Source organism: Microcaecilia unicolor, chromosome 11, assembly GCF_901765095.1.
Source record: "Microcaecilia unicolor chromosome 11, aMicUni1.1, whole genome shotgun sequence".
In the NCBI taxonomy this organism is placed as follows: domain Eukaryota; kingdom Metazoa; phylum Chordata; class Amphibia; order Gymnophiona; family Siphonopidae; genus Microcaecilia; species Microcaecilia unicolor.
This window is the reverse complement of record NC_044041.1, coordinates 203,865,749-203,880,529: the sequence shown is the minus strand read 5'-3', so window position 1 is coordinate 203,880,529 and position 14,781 is coordinate 203,865,749.

Below are 14,781 nucleotides of genomic sequence, written 5' to 3'. Positions count from 1 at the left end.
ATCCTTTACTAACATTTACGGGGTCATTTACTAAGAGTTCTCACATGTGTTATTTGCCACTGGGCCTATTTTCATGGCAAATGGCATGCGGTTAACAGCAGACTAGTATACAATAATTGTTAGCAAATGACCCCTTGGGGTGGAATTGGGCATCTCGACTTGTGCTGCCAAAGCCACAATACAATCTGTGAAACTGAGAGATATAAACTGTTAATTTCATAACGCAAATACCCGCTGGTCAGGATTGCAAACCCTTCTGATTTTTCTTAAATGCACTTGAGTAACTGTAACTAGTAGAAATGACTGGTTGTAATTTAATTGGGCTCTTATTTTAAGATCCCTGTTGTAAGAAGTCGCTCTGTTTCAATCAGAACAATGAAGCGAGCTGAAGCTGTGTCAAGTGTTAGATGCAGCTTATAAATGTTATAAATTAATAAAATGTTCCTCCATTTACTAGCCAAAGAGTGTTTTAGCTAGTCTTACTCCTGACGGGATTCTGTGTTCTGCCTCCTTTCATACATCCTACCACCCTGGACGGGAAGGGAACAGAACTCAATGTTGTTTTCTTGTTTTCATTTCTTTTCATTTATTAATTAATAGCCTGCCCTCCCCCCCCCCCCCCCAATCAAAACGGACCTGCCCAAATGATGTACAGAGTAAAAAAAAGCATGTATAGTAGATGCGATAAAACCATAAATAAAACTAATACACAAATCAAAACTGCCATCAATTACTCAACACACTGAAGACCCTGCCGTCACTTAAAAGAGCCCACTCCTCGTAGCAGCTTCAATTGCTTTCTTCTATTTCCTCCCATTGGCATAGTAACTGCACACCCAGTAACAGCACACCTATGATGTGTCTGGCAGGGATCCCCAAGCCCCACCAGCCAAAAACTCCCAACAACTGTCCCTCTGATGTATTCCCTCCTATGCGGAAACAGGAAGTTGCATCAGAGGGAAGACTGTGGGGCCAACATGAGCAGTGTGTATTAGTTGCTGCTCGCTGCCATTGAAAATCTGCTATGTAAAAGGCATGCGGGGTAGGGGGGATGTTTGAGAGACCATATGGCATTCAGGCGAGAGAGTGAGAGATCAAATCACTTGTGGGACAGGGCAGAGTTCTTCTGCCCACCCATCTTGGTGGTGCCCACCAAATGTAGGTGTCTGGCTACGCCCCTGTTTCCTCCCCTGGAAAAAGTCATGCCCTAGTCTTTCTACTAAACGCCTGAAGCTCTGCTCCGTCCTACATGCCCAAGCTAAGAAGACCACCCTGTGCCCATCAGTTAATCTGAGGTCGCAGTGAGCAGCTGCCCTGTGCTTGTGTGTGTGTGTTGGGGGGGGGGGGGGAATGTTTCATGAACAGAAGGAGAGACAAAAGATACCAGAGCAGTCCAGAAGTAGAAGCACACTGAAAAAGTGAAGAATCAGTGTGGCAAAATAGCGTTTATTGGTCAACACTGAGTATGTGAAACTGAAGCTCTCGTGTACAGTGGTAACTCAGAGATCAATGTTTGTTTTTGCCTATTGACAAATCCGAACTTGAAATAAAGTATTGGCACAAACGAGATTCCTCTGCGTGTCCTTTTATTATCACAGCGTGTGGTATGTGCTGTGTATCTGGGATGGCTGTATAGACAGCAGGAGCAAAAAAATGACTTGGTTTCTTTTTGGGGATTGCTTCTCTCTCTCACATCCACCCTCAAATTCTAGAAATGGCACCCAGTTATAGAAAAAGGCCAGCGCACGGCCCTCCTCAGTTCTGTCTCCTTTTATCTTTCACCTATGCTCTTTGTGAAACCAAGAAAAAATAAAGTTGTGGGTCTTACATCCTAGTAGTACAGGGAAGACACAGGCATGAAATCCCACTAACGTGACCACAGAAAGAACCAGCTGATGTTTTACTCCTCCTCGGCGTTCAGCTCAGCCTTTCAGCCTTCCTCGCGTGCTCTGCATCTGTGCAGACAAGCCTCACTATCATGCCCTGGTGTCTCCACAAGGCTTTGCACAAGAAAAACTCATAAGCAAACGCCTTTTATTACATCTCCGCACCCACAAACTTGTGTGAAAAAGCCTAGTGCATTTCGTTGCTTGGCCCGCAAGGCACCACTTCTACCCCATAAGCCATACCTCAGCCAGAAGAAAGGTGGGGGAGGAGGGCCCACAGTGTAAACTGGTCTACTGGAGCAAGACTCCCATTCATCAGGCATCATTTTTACAATTACTGTATGAGCACAACATATTTTTCTCTGAAGCCTGATACAATACTAAGAAGGGATGCATGGACTTAATGAGGTTGGTTGTACAGTTGATATGTGGACGCAGGGGTGTGCTGGTAAATTTTTAACAACAGGCTCTTTTTCCGGACATAGCCAGCTCTGCAGTTGGAAGGGCCAGGGGGGTGGGGGAGCAACACTTGCCTCTCCTCCCTCCCTCCCTTCGTGCGGGCACACTAGGCATACCTTTGCTGGCAGCCAATAAATGGACTGCCACCACTCCCAACTTCTTGCTCTGAGCAGCATGCTGGAACTTCTCTCACATGCTCGAGAAGTCCCAGCCTGCTGCCCAGAGGTGGAAACAAGGAGTGGGGAGCAGCAGTAGTCTATTTACTTGGCTGGTAGGGCTCAGCATCCCCACCAGCAAAGTAAAAGAGAATTCAGCAGGGGGCCCAAACCCACATTTTGGGGGCCAGTTTTTAAAGTAGCCACGGAGGGCCCTACTTTAACAACCGGCTCCCAAAATTCTTAAAAACTTAACAACCGGCTCTTGCGAGCCTGTGAGAGCCTGCTCCAGCACACCACTGTGTGGACGGGGCTATTTATAAAATAGGCTTCATTTTGAAGGTTTTAGAAATTGGGGAGGAGCAGCCTAATGGTTAAAGCAGCAGACTGAGAACCAAGTGACTCCCATTGCAGCTCCCTGTGACCTTGGGCAAGTCACTTAACCCTCCATTGCCTCAGGTACAAACTAGATCAATGGCCTTCATTAATTTTTAAGCTGGGGTCACTTTAATGAGCTGAAGGAGCGCAGCCAAATATCTTCCCATCCAGGGTCGTGTCACCGTTGACCAGTGTGTGTCAATGACACCCATCCCCCACCAGCTCACCTTCAAACTTCATTGGGTGGTATCATCAAGGTTGTTGTGAGCATTTCCACATGCATTCTCTTGTGTCTATTGAGAACTGCTTTGTCTTTCATGCATGGGGCTCTTCCTCCATCCACTTTCCCCTTTCTGTCCTGAGCCTGGGTAGCAGAAAAAGAAATCTAAAAAGACAATGGGGGCTGCCATTGGCGTCCCGGCTTTGCATTAAGAACACTGAACTAAATTGTAAGTCCTCTGGGGGGGACAGAGAAATACCTAGTGTACCTGAATGTCCACTGCTTTGATGGCTTTCAGGCTTGCAGGTGGTAATAAGTTAATTGAAATGTTTATTTTCTAGCTAATTAGGGGTTCTTTGAAGTTATAAGAAATCACACCAAGATACTATGACTGGGTACTTTTTCTGTTGGATTCAAATATGTGTAACTTAGGTATTGTTAGCACAGAAAACACAGGAAAACTACTACTACTACTACTTATCATTTCTATAGCGCTACCGGACGTACACAGCGCTTCACACTTGAACAAGGAGAGACAGTCCCTGCTCAATAGAGCTTACAATCTAATTATGACAGGCAGACAGGACAAGTAAGGGATAAGGGTTAGGACAGACAGGACATATCAGGGATAGGGGACAGTTGAAGGTTTAGGTGTTAAAAGCAGCATCGAAGAGGTGGGTTTTTAGCCTAGATTTGAAGATGGCCAGAGATGAGGCTTGATGTACCGGCTCAGGAAGTTTATTCCAGGCATACGGTGCAGCAAGATAGAAGGAACGGAGTCTGGAGTTAGAGGTGGAGGAGAAGGGTGCAGATAAAACTAAACAGAACAGAAGCCAGGGAATGAGTGAGAGAGCACTAGGGGAAGTGGGGTATTTCAGTGTTTATTCAATAAACACCTTTTTCGTATGTGTATGTATCAGGGCTGTTTTATCAGTGTTTTATCAGTTAAAGCCTAAAACCAGAAGCCCTACTTATAAAACCCATGAATTATCCATGACAGCGAGATAAGTTTCCCTCTGCTTTAACATTCAGGATGTGGATAGGATTTGAGTGTAACATCTTATTCAGGAGAAGGTGTCCCAGCAGCCCTTACATTGTGGCATTAATTCTGTGTAGTTCGGACGGATAAACACTACTCCCTACAGCCTGGAAATCTTCTATCCAAGAATTGTCCAGGCCTAAATTTGTGTAGCCCAGAGAATTGAAAGAACAGCAACCAAAACGCTGTGGCTGTGGGGATATTTGAGGGCTGTGAAGGTAACCCCGCTTCAGTCCTTGTTTTTCAACTTCCAATGTGCTATTTGTCGCTCTGTTTTTCCCGTTTGCAGTCAACACTACAGGTACCACGTTGCACCTGTGCTTGCCAGAGGTTTTCCTCCAGGAAATGTTCATATCACATCCCTTTCTGTGTCTCATGTCAGGATTGTTAGGATTTTGACTTAATTCAAAAATGTGAGGAAACGTGGTTTATAATGATCTTTGAATGTTCTATCAGTGATAAATTTAAATAATAGCAGTTTGTGTGCATAAACAATTAAAGTTAAATATAGTGTATTATGTTTGTGAATGTCTTTGTTTCTTTGGAAAGACCTCTTCCCTTCCAGATGTTCCTTGTATGTTGCTGTTTGATAACTTGCCTATACAGCACCTTTCCCAATTACTGCTGCAGTGTAGGAACAGCGGATGGGGAGGGCATTTCCTGACAAGGAGCGCCTTTTGGAAAGGGTACTAAGTGCCAGTGCTTCCCAAGCCTCTTCTGTAGGCACACCCAGTCAGACAGGTTTTCAGGATTTCCACAATCGGTCTCATGCATATTCATTGTGGATGTATATTAGGAAAGGAAATCCAGTGTCTCCACTTCTATTAAAGGTGACTTCCAGTTGAATGATCTCGTTAAGCAGCACAGCTGCCAAGTTACCCATTCCAGGAGGGAGATTTTTTTGGCCGGTTCTGGTTTTAAACTTACATCCCAAAGCAGTGTAGTATTTGTAGTCCATGATTCTAGCCATTGGAATCAGTGCTGCAGGTTCCATAATGCACCAGGATAAGTACATAAGTAATGCCACACTGGGAAAAGACCAAGGGTCCATTGAGCCCAGCATCCTGTCCACGACAGCGGCCAATCCAGGCCAAGGGCACCTGGCAAGCTTCCCAAACGTACAAACATTCTATACATGTTATTCCTGGAATTGTGGATTTTTCCCAAGTCCATTTAGTAGCGATTTATGGACTTGTCCTTTAGGAAACCGTCCAACCCCTTTTTAAACTCTGCCAAGCTAACCGCCTTCACCACGTTCTCCGGCAACGAATTCCAGAGTTTAATTACGCATTGGGTGAGGCTGGCAGAAATCCAGGACTGGCCAAAAAAAGTTTCCCTCCTGGAATGGGTAATTTGGCAGCTCTGAAACAGGGAGAACCATGGTTTTCAGTGTAATACAGGGGTTCTCAACCCAGTCCTCGGGACACAGCCAGTCAGGTCTGCAGGATATCCACAATAAATTTGCACGCATTACTTTCATACTATGCAAATCTGTGTCATGCATATTCATTGTGGGTGTCCTGAAAACCTGACTGTCTAAATGTGTCCCAAGGACTGGGTTGAGAAACACCCCCAAGATATGGTTCCTTACTTCAGTGGTTTTCAACCCAGTCCTCAGGAAGCACCAGGTCAGTTGAGTTTTCAAGATATTCACAATGAATATGCATGAGATAGATTTGCATGCACTACCTTCTTCTTGATATGGAAATCTATCTCATACATATTCATTTTGGATATCCTAAAAACCACTGCTTTGCGTAATACAGTGGGTGCACAGTCCAGGACCTGGGCTTCAGTATGCCAGATCTAACCCATCCCATCCCTATCTCTCCACTTTCTGAACTCCAGAATTCCTCCTGGCGCTTCCCAGGGAGGACAGAGTTTCCCAAACCTGCCTTGCAGACCCTGCAGCCAGGTTTTCAGGATACCCCCAATGAAAATGCATGTGATCGTATGCCTATGCAGGGGTCCTCTGATTGACTGTGGTGGAGTTCCCAGTTCAGGTTTGGAAGTGGTGAGATGCAATGGCAGAGACGCAGTGCTTCTGCTGTTGCATTCACAGCACTGAGCACAGGAGTGCTGGCTCCTTGTAACACCCCAGGGTCTAAACATAGGAAATTAAAAGTGCGACATCAACAGGACTTGAAATCCATTAGTGTCAACTCTGGTATTTCTTCTGTAGCAGGGCACATGAGAGGCTGAAACAAGACAGAAACCAAGGACGTCAGAGAAAGGGATGGAAAAATATTCTTCAGTTTATGTCTGTTTATCATTTCCCGGCTACATTAGGTTTACTGAAAGATCATCAAATCACAGAAGCAGTTGTTTATTTTCTTTTTTACGAGGAAATGTGTTCTTCTTTGAGGTCTTATGGAAGATATAACTGCACAGTATGCGGAAAGACTTTTAAACATTACTATATTTTTGACAGGGCTGCAAACTCTATCAGTATTTGAGTGATAAACCCAAGGTCTTCTGCAGAGCCAGACAGGACCAGAGACCGAGGGAAGCAGTGGCTAAAGTAAGTAAGAGACAACACCACTTTGGCTTGAGCATTTGGTATCCTAGACAGTTGCCTATGTCAGTTTAGGCCTGCTCTTCTGTCTTTTTGTCAGCAATGAACCAACGGCCCAGCATGGTGTTAGAGTAACTTTCCCTCTGAGGCACTATTGACCCAATATGCCAGCGTACTCTTTCCTCTGATAGGCATAACATAAGAACACAAGAGTAGCCATATTGGGTCAAGCCAGTGGTCCATCTAGCCCAGTATCCTGTTTTCCAAACAGTGGCCAAGCCAGGTCACAAGTACCTGGCAGAAACCCAAATCGTGGCAACATTCCATGTAGAACCCCAAAGAATAGCAAGATTCTGGAATCCTAAAGAGTGACAAGATTCCATGTAGAATCTCAAAGAGTAGCAACATTCCATGTAGAATCCCAAAGAATAGCAAGATTCTGGAATCCGAAAGAGTGACAAGATTCCATGCAGAATCTCAAAGGAGTAGCAACATTCCTTGTAGAACCCCAAACAATAGCAAGATTCTGGAATCCTAAAGAGTGACAAGATTCCATGCAGAATCTCAAAGAGTGACAAGATTCCATACTACAAATCCTAGGGCACCAACATGGAAGAAGGGGCACTCTTCCTTTCGATAAAGCAGGGGTGAGCAACCACAGTCTTCGAGGGCCATAACCCAGTCGGGTTTTCGAGATTTCCACAATGAATATGCATGAGATCTATTTGCATGCAATGTAAGCAGTACATGCAAATCAATGTCACGTATATTCATTGTGGAAATCCCAACTGGGTTGTGCTTGCCCATCCCTGTGATAATGGGTCAACCCAGTGCTCCAGCATGGTCTAAGGGGCACTCTACCCTCTGAGCACTAACCCAGTGATCTAGCATGATGTTAGGGGGCATCTTTTCTCTGAGCCGAACGCGAATAAATCCCTGTCATTACATTACTGCCCGCACTAATGAAAATGGTAATCATTCTCTATTGATTCATTTGAATTTTGCTCAAGGTGAGTTACATTCAGGTACACTGGGCCTTTCTCTGTTGGGCTCACAATCTAATTTGTATCTGAGACAATGGAGGGTTAAGTGACTTGCCCAAGATCACAAGGAGCAGTAGTGGGATTTGAACTAGCCACCGTGGGATGTTCCAGATTATTCATGATCCTCACACCTACTACCAGGTGAGCTCAACCACAGTGAAAACAAAACCACTCAGAACGGTGCCATCATGTGAAACGTGTAGCACCAAAATTAGATTCACTACAGCTCTATGCAGTGTTGGGTGTTCAGCAGTGTCCACAGTAGCCGAGGAATTCACATATGAAAGGAAGCCCATCAAAGCAGCCTTTGATGCAAGGTCAGGATGTACTAAAATCTTACACTTCAAGGACATTTGCACAGGGAAAATTGTTTATTAGACTGAGAGTTATTTTATATTGAAAGTGTCTCTTCCTCCTGTGTTTTATTAGAAACTTGTCTTGTCACCATCTTTCATTACGCTAATGAGCAGAATTAGTTGATAAACTTGGTAGAATATTGCACTTGTCCAGTTGAATGGTCTTAAGGATAAGTGGGCTAACCCTCACTTTTACTGATTTGTGGCTTTTTGGATCCAGGGAATCAAGACATCAATATTTACTTATGGAGAAGTGGACTAAGCTAAAAGCCAATGAATTTCACAGGTTTTTGCACATGATTGAACAGTCTATCTCCATTTGTCACATGGACAACTTGTGCACCCCTTCAGCTGTGAAATATGGTTTAGCCCATTGTTCATCAGACCATGTCTATGAAATACTATAGCCCCAGGGATCATTTTTACCTTTCCAAACTAATATTTGAGAGCTGGGATGCGCCATCCAAGAAGGGGAACTTACTGAATTGCTATGGCTGGGTACTTGTTGTGTCATTGTGACAGGGTACTTGCTGTGTTGCTTTGGTTGGATAGTTCCTGTGTTGCTGTGGATGAGTATTACCTGTGTCATTGTGGCTGGGTATTTGTCGTCAAAAATCTGCAACAACACACAAGGCGCAATGAACGGCAAAGGTGATCCAAGGAATGAAGAATAGATGGGAGTTCACCAAAACAAATTTTTTTGAAGAGAAACCCAACTTGGCCAAGTTTCAGATTTACCTTCATCCAGGGACTATAAACATATATTGATATAAAAACAATTAAAATAAAACCACAACTCATAAAATTCAAAAAAATATAAAAGAATATATGCAAAAACATATAACATAAAAAACGTGTCAAACATATAAACGAGTTACCAACAGATTCTTCAAAACAAAATCTAAAAGATTCACTTCAGCAGAACTCATCATCGTGTAAGCAGACAAAAATAAGCAGTATGATTAAAAAAGAAAGCAATAGTACAGAAAACAAAAATCTTATTTAAAAAAACATGTTCTGCTTACAAGCAAGACCATCTTATTTACAGCCACATTAAAATAATATTATTACTAATAGTAAATGTGCAAAAGAAACCCACAAAACCTCAAAACAATACTATTGAAAGTCACATGCAGGCTTATTTTCGAAAGAGAAGAACGCCCATCTTTCGACACAAATCACAAGATGGGTGTCCTTCTCACAGGGTCGCCCAAATCGGTATAATGGAAAGCCGATTTTGGGCGTCCTCAACTGCTTTCTGTCGCGGGGACGACCAAAGTTCCCGGGGGCGTGTCGGAGGCGGGACTTGGGCGTGCCTAACACATGGGCGTCATAGAACCATAATGGAAAAAAAGGGCGTCCCTGACGAACACTTGGACGACTTTACCTGGTCCTTTTTTTCTTAGGACCAAGGCACAAAAAGGTGCTCGAACTGACCAGATGACCACTGAAGGGGGGAATCGGGGATGACCTCCACTTACTCCCCCAGTGGTCACTAACCCCCTCCCATCCTCAAAAAATGTTTTTTAATATTTTTTGCCAGCCTCTATGCCAGCCTCAAATATCATACCCAGCTCCATGACAGCAGTATGCAGGTCCCTGGAGCAGTTTTAGTGGGCGCAGTGCACTTCTGGCAGCCGGACCCAGGCCCATCCCCCCTACCTGTTACACTTGTGGTGGTAAATGTGAGTCCTTCAAAACCTACCAGAAACCCACTGTACCCACATCTAGGTGCCCCCCTTCACTCATAAGGGCTATGGTAGTGGTGTACAGTTGTGGGTAGTGGGTTTTGGGGGGCTCAGCACACAAGGTAAGGGAGCTATGTACCTGGAAGCTTTTTCCACCACCTTTTTTGCTTGTGTTTCATTTTTGTGGAAAGTGTGAACCCCATTTGTCGTTTGAGCTTTTTCTGAAGTCCACTGCAGTGCCCCCTAGGGTGCCCGGTTGGTGTCCTAGCATGTTAGGGGGACCAGTGCACTATGAATGCTGGCTCCTCCCACAACCAAAGGGCTTGCATTTGGTCGTTTCTGAGATGGGTTTCCATTATCGCCAAAAATCAGAAACAACCAAGTCTAAGGACGACCAGCTCTAGGGATGACCTAAATGTCAAGATTTGGGCGTCCCCGACCGTATTATCGAAATGAAAGATGGACGCCCATCTTGTTTGGATAATACGGGTTTCCCCGCCCCTTCGCCGGGACATCCTGCAAGTACGTCCTCAGGAAAACTTGGGCGCCCCTTTCGATTATGCCCCTCATAGTGATCTTCTGTCAGACTTTGAGTTCTTGTACCAAGTAGAGCACTGCTGAGCCCGGTACTCGGACCAGGTTCTGCTTGGCGGCCGGACAATCCCGGGTTTCACCTGTGCTGACCGCCGTTCCCCAGAGGTTGAGCCCCTAAGTGTGGGCGGCCTGCAGGGCTTACGAGATGCAGCAGGAAGTGGGGTAATGAACGTGACGGCCAGACAGGCAGCAGGCAAGAGAGTGATCCAGGTACAGGCAGAGTCAGTAGGCAGGCAGCAGACACAAGAGTAATCCAGGTACAGGCAGAGTCAGTAGGCAGGCAGCAGACACGAGAGTAATCCAGGTACAGGCAGAGTCAGTAGGCAGGCAGCAGACATGAGAGTAATCCAGGTACAGGCAGAGTCAGTAGGCAGGCAGCAGACACAAGAGTAATCCAGGTACAGGCAGAGTCAGTAACGAAGAACAAAGTAGAGAAGAAACACACTACTGAGCAAGTAACACCTACTAAAGTAGAAGCCGAAGCAAGGAGTCTAGGGAGAGCTCAGCTGATAAAGTGCTGGCATTTGACATCAGCAGGGAGAAGGGGCCAAGCCATAGGACAAGAGCAGGGGAAGGAGGAACCGGAATACCAATAGGAGAGAAGAAAGGGAAGCCAGGCAGAGGAAGCGCAGACCCAGGTGGGTGGAAGCAAAGCAATCAAGGAGCCTGAAGCCAGAGACGAACCACACACATATGGCTCAGGCAGTGCCAGTCAAGTGTGCGTGTCGACGGGACCCTGCGCAGCACAAGGACGCCGCTTGCGTTGAGGTAGGGTTACTTGCTGTGTCTCTGTAGCTGAGTATTAGCTGTGTCATTGTGGCTGTGTACTTGCTGTATCATTGTAGCTAAGTGCTTGCTGTGCTGCTGTGGCTGGGTACTTGCTGTGTCTCTGTGGTTGAGTACTGCTATGTCACTGTGGGTAGGTAGTTGTGTCTGTGGCTGGGTATTAGCTGTGTCATTGTGGCTGGGTACTTGCTGTGTTTTTCTGTCTTTCAGGGAAGTCTCATGAGAGGAGCTGTGAAAGGTAATGAAACAGATGCTCCCTCACCCTTTGGCCAGTTCTTTCATAAGTGCTTATTTTGCAGGTTTTGCGTGTGTGTGTGTTTTTTTGCTCAATGTGTTTTCAGGACAGCTCTAGCAGCAGAACTAATATTTTCATTGGCGAAGCAGCAATGGCCCTTTCTGCCTTCCCAAATCCCTCTGGCAAGAAGCACGGGCAACCTTCCTCTGGAAGCTCTTGGGGGCTGCCAGTTCATGCCAGGTTGCAATAACACTTCACTATTGTTTCTGTGTTTTTGTAAGATTGCCTTTCACTGGTCCTGCAGGACTCGGTGCTTGCAAAGCTGGGGGAATCTCCAAGATCAACACAGACAAGTTCGCTGTGCGGCACGTGTGATCCAGCTCACAGGGGGTGCCAGAAGGCAGGGTACTGCCTCTGGAGCGGAGCTCGTGGCCTGGACCCCTCAAAGCACAGAACTGCTGGCAGTGCAAAAACACCTGATTTGTTTTCCTAGATGAAGGTCACAGACAGGCCTGTGGCTGTTCTTTAGCCCAGAAGCACGAGAATACATTTAATACAGAGACCTGCATGTCTTCCTTTCAAACACTATCTGGAGATGGGCAGAAATAATTTTTTCAAAAAGCCAATTTTTTTTTCTTTCTTGTCAGTCTAAAAGCAGTTGTGGCAATGCGCATTTCCCCTATCCTGCAACACGTAAGTGAGCGCACAGCTCATGTGCGGCTCAGCCAGGGATGGCCCTTCCGGAAGCTGCTAAAAACTTACCTCTTCAAGCAAGCCTACACAAATGACCCGACTTAAGCTATGAGCCCTTCTGCGCTATCCGGATCGGACTATCAAGACAGAACCTGGAATTTGCTCCCCTATTTCTCCTTTCTAAGTGCATCCCTCTTCATACCTCTCCAATACTAGCCGTTGAGCCCGTAAAAACGGGCTGGTATAGAGGTTTTCCTCCCCCCACGGTCACCACCGCTCCCCTCCCCCCCGCGAAGTCACCACCGCTCCCCCCCCCCTCGAAGCCGTCGCCGCCACCCCTCCACCTGGTCCGGGCCCTCTCTTCACTTCTGAACTTACAGATCCATTCGCCGAACGCAGCAACGCACATCAGCTGAGCTGCCCCTTCCTTCTCTGCCTGTGTGTGTCCCGCCCTCGCTGACGTTACGTCACAGGAGGGCGGGGCCACAGGCAAAGAAGGAAGGGCTCACTGCAGCTCAGCTGATGTGCGTTGCTGCGTTCGGTGAATGGATCTGTAAGTTCAAAAGGGAAGAGAGGGCCCGGGCCGGGTGGAGGGGTGGCGGCGGCGACTCCGAGTGGGGGGGGGAGCGGTAGCAACGTCGGCGGCGCAGTTTCCCTCTCTGTCCCGCCCCCCCCCCCCCCCCCCGTCATCACATATTGACGCGGGGGCGGGACAGAGAGGGAAGTCTCTACTGCGCATTTGCAGTGAGTACGGTCACTCGCCGTTTATATGTTTGATACTCTCCCTTACTAAACAATACGCTAATCCCATAACACACCCCTCTCCCACTCCCCTACCTCTCCCCATTCTCCTTCCTTACCCTTCTTACCTACCCACATCTAAACGAACACCTCTTTATTCACTTTATTACAGCTGTATCCATTCTATGTTACTTTGTAAACCTGTTGTACCATGTAAGCCACATTGAACCTGCTAATGAGTGGGAAAGTGCGAGGTATAAGCGTTACAAATAAATAAATAAATAAAAATGATCTGTAAAGCCCTGTGAGGCGCAGTTCCTGGTTTGCCTAGGACAATACCCTTTAGCACAAAGGGGCAAAGAAGGAGGAATTAATTATCTGTGGTTAGAGCAGGAGATAAGGAAATCAGGGTTCAAATCCCCATTCTCCCTCCCACACTCCCTGTGACCTTAAGCAAGTTACTTTACCCTCCATTGCCTCCTGCACAAAGCTTAGATTTGTAAACTCTCTGTGGCAGGGAAATATACACACATACAACTGTACTCCCGATTAAATTTTAGATTTTAGTAAGAATTTCAATTTTATTGCATGTAATTGAAATTCTTACTAAAATCTAAAACTTAATCGGGAGTACAGTTGTATGTGTGTATATTGATGGTACTCTAGTTGTAATTGTGTATTCCCTATTTTCTGTTTTTGTTAACTGAGGGAAATATACAGCCAAACATGAATTTCTCTTGAGCTCATTTATCAGGGATTTCTCACTGCTTTTGTTGCAAAACAAGTCAAAGCAGCTCATAATCTAAAAACATTAGAAAGTGAAAAGGACGCCAGCAATTATCACAGGAAAGAGATCATAGTCACACATATAAATCGTCAGTAGAACAGGCAGGTCGTTTCCTAGGAAAACGGATTTCTTACCCTCATTTAGTGCTGCCCAAGATCCAAAGGCCCGTTCAGACAGCAGAGCTTTTAACCCTGTTCGAAATTTAAGGTAAGATTGTTCAGTCCTTAGTGTGATAGGAAGGTTGTTTGATGAGGAAAGGGCCAGGAAGAAAAATGCACTTTGTGTAGTAGATTCAAAATATGCCAGACATGGGGACCAGGAAGAACCAGACGATGATTGTTTATAAATCAAAGGCGACAAAGAGGCTCATTTTCAAAGCACATAGACTTACAAAGTTATGCGGATGGGCATTTTTGATATGATGTCTAAGTCCATTTATTTTAGCAGCACCAGGGTGTACCCTGTGCACTGCCCGGTTACTGCTGGGTCAGCGTGGAAGTCCTTACTACCACCTCAATGGGTGGCAGTAAGGGCGGGGCGGTCCGCCCTGGGTGCATGCCGCTGGAGGAGTGCAGAGAGCAGCCGCGCGCCTGTCGGCTCCGCTGGTTCCCTCTGCCCCAGAACAGGTTACTTCCTGTTCCGAGGCAGAGGGAGCAGGGAGCCAGCGGAGCTGAGAGCCACGCAGCTGCTCCCAGTAGCTAAGAATGCACCCAGGGGGGTCATTGCGCCGGGGGGGGGGTGTCGTGCTGCACCCGGGGGGGGTGCACATCGGCGATCCACCCTGGGTGGCAGCTGACCTAGGATCATCACTGAGTAAGGGGTCCCCCCGAAATGGCCTTGCGGCAAGTACTTTACTTGCCGCACAGCCATTTCCCACAGTAAAAGGGGGCCTCGGTGTGCTTCGAAGAGATATGCCGAAACCAACTCAGGCCCCCCTTCTGCCTCAGCTTGATAAAAGGGGCCCTACACTTGTTATCACAAATAAACCAGGGGTATCTTGTCTACCCTGGAGCATTGCATAGATGTCATTGAAATAATTTTCATGGTTCAAAAGGTTTGTTATAAAGAATGGAAAAGATATTCCATGATGCCGGGACAAACTGCAGCTTCCCATAAGAAAAGGGCATGTTTATAAAGTCAGAGCAAAGAGACAGCGAGGGACTAGTGAGATCAATTCATTTGGGGAGGGTTGGGATTCGTAGCTAG